This window comes from Mytilus galloprovincialis, chromosome 4 (assembly GCF_965363235.1).
Source record: "Mytilus galloprovincialis chromosome 4, xbMytGall1.hap1.1, whole genome shotgun sequence".
Classification (NCBI taxonomy): Eukaryota; Metazoa; Mollusca; class Bivalvia; order Mytilida; family Mytilidae; genus Mytilus; species Mytilus galloprovincialis.
Window position 1 is genome coordinate 9694553 of NC_134841.1, and position 2662 is coordinate 9697214.

Consider the following 2662-nt stretch of genomic DNA (forward strand, 5'->3'; position numbering starts at 1 on the left):
AAATGATAGATAAAAGACTATAAGTTAACTGAGCAACATTACAGACTGTAGCGTGTCATCTGATTGAAGCGGGTTCGTCATCGTCATCGTCGTTCGACGTGTTCATTGGAGAACAGGCCTGCTTAAGGAATTTCGGAAGTTTCGTTTTCATCAATGAAAGATGAGCGAATCTCGCGTGTTTGATTAGGCTCCTAAATCTTCCTACTTTACTTATTTTTTTTGAATGCAATTTATAACAGATACCTGAAGGTAAACACAAAAACTTAATATTTTGAATAATTTCAACATTTCAGAAACAATAAATAACAAAAGTCATGTCCTAATCAGTAATGTTTTTTGTCCGAACCAGATTGTATTACCATCGGGATTTTATGTCCACATTTAATTCAGTGGTTTATAAGCAACAGCATCAGACTTAATATGTTTAATATCGCAAGACGCGCATTCAGATTATTAAAAAAAAAATGAAATCTAGGATTGCCATCTTCATTAATGCATTGGCCGAGTAATCGACTTAAGGTTTATCTAAATTTGATTCAGATTAGAATCACATTTGAGGATATACATCGTTTTTGTGTGTAAAACTCATTACATTAACTGCTTGATAAACGAATTAGGTATTGACAATTTACTTGGAAACTCAACATATACCCTCACGACACTTACCAAAGAGGAAATCTTGAATAACCATAGGTCTGTTCTGTTTTCGTTTGGAATTTCAACCAAAGATAAGAACTGGATTTCCCATCACTGTATTGGATACCTAAACTACATAAGTGTCCTTACAAACAACGGTATATTGCTGGGTCTTCCAAGTGCTCCAGGAAACCTCTTTCTAAATTATCAACATCTATTTTATCAGCAATCAAAGACGGGCTTCAAAGTTATTGTGAAACTGCCTATTCTAGAGGGGGCGTGAATCAGATGTGGATCCTTAAAAATTCCAAAGATCTTTTAGAGTACATACAATCTAACTCTCTTTCATCTTGTAACAGTATTAAAACTTTTGACTTTTCTACTCTTTACACAAGTATTCCACATTCCAAACTAAGAGACAAATTGAAAGAGTTGGTATTGCTTTACCTCATAAAAAAGAATGGCCAACGTAGATACAAGTATCTTGTCTTAGGGAGGGATAAATCCTACTTTTTGAAGGATCACTCTGATTCAAACAAAAAATTCTCTGAAACTGATATTATCAAGATGCTTGATTTCTTGATTGACAACATATTTGTTACGTTCGGAGGACGTGTTTTTCAACAGACTGTCGGCATTCCAATGGAAACAAACTGTGCCCCTCTACTTGCCGACTTTTTTCTTTATTATTATGAGGCTGACTTCATGCAGGAACTTCTTAGGAAGAAAGATAAGAAGTTAGCAATATACTTTAACTCTACTTTCTGCTATATAGATGATGTTCTTTCACTAAATAATTCAAAATTTGGTGACTATGTGGAACGCATCTATCCCATCGAGCTAGAGAGAAAGGAAACTACAGATACAGTTAAGTCGGCCTCATATCTTGACTTACATCTAGAAATTGACAATGAGGGTCGGTTGAAAACAAAACTTTACGACAAAAGAGATGATTTCAGCTTTCCAATTGTGAACTTTCCATTTCTAAGTAGCAACATTCCAGCAGCACCTGCATACGGGGTATATATCTCCATAATTTTCTTGATAGAGGGTTGTTGCTCACAAGGAGGCTATTAAACCAAGAGTTCCAAATGGTGAAGTTGAAATCATCCTTCGTAAATTTTACGGACGCCATCACGAGTTGGTTGACCGTCATGGAATAACCGTTTCACAGATGATATCGGATATGTTCCTTGCGTCGTAACTACAATCCCCTTCCCTTTCATGAATGTGACCTACCGAATTAGACTATTTACCGGATTTGTTATCCCATAAGCAAAACGACGGGTGTCACATGTGGAGCAGGATCTGCTTACCCTTCCGGAGCACCTGAGATCACCCCTAGTTTTTTGTTGGGGTTCGTGTTGTTTATTCTTTAGTTTTCTATGTTGTGTCATGTGTGCTGTTGTTTGTTTGTCTTTTTCATTTTTAGTTGCGATGGCGTTGTCAGTTTGAATTAGATTTATGAGTTTGACTGTCCCTTTGGTATCTTTCGTCCCTGTTTTAAAAGTAAAATCCTTAATATTTATTTCCTTCAACTTACGAATTTTTAATGTCTAATCTAACTCCAGTCTTTTATTCATTCTGACACAAAACTATTAAGCGAGATAACGAGAAATATTTTATAAAAACATTACAACTTCAATGAAAGTAACTTTGCTTCATTTTTCAAAGCAACAGAAAGGTCATTTAGAAAAGAAAAGACTACAGTAAGGGGTAATTGAAACGTGGGAGGCTAGTGCGATATTATTCCATAGTAGATTTGCTCAGAGTTATATAAGTAGTTAATTTGATCATCAAAGAAGAAAAAAGAGAAAACAGTCTTATCGTCTTTGCCTTCATCTAGATAAACTTCTCAAAATAATCTATTTGTTATAAGCGTGAATACTATATATGGAAACAGGCACGACGTTGCATTATTTGAAGACTTTCTGGACAACAGTCATGTTGTTTCAATTTGATGCATATAAAAGAACAGGGCGCATAAAAACACGATTATACACAGCCATAGTGTCCAGTGCACAAT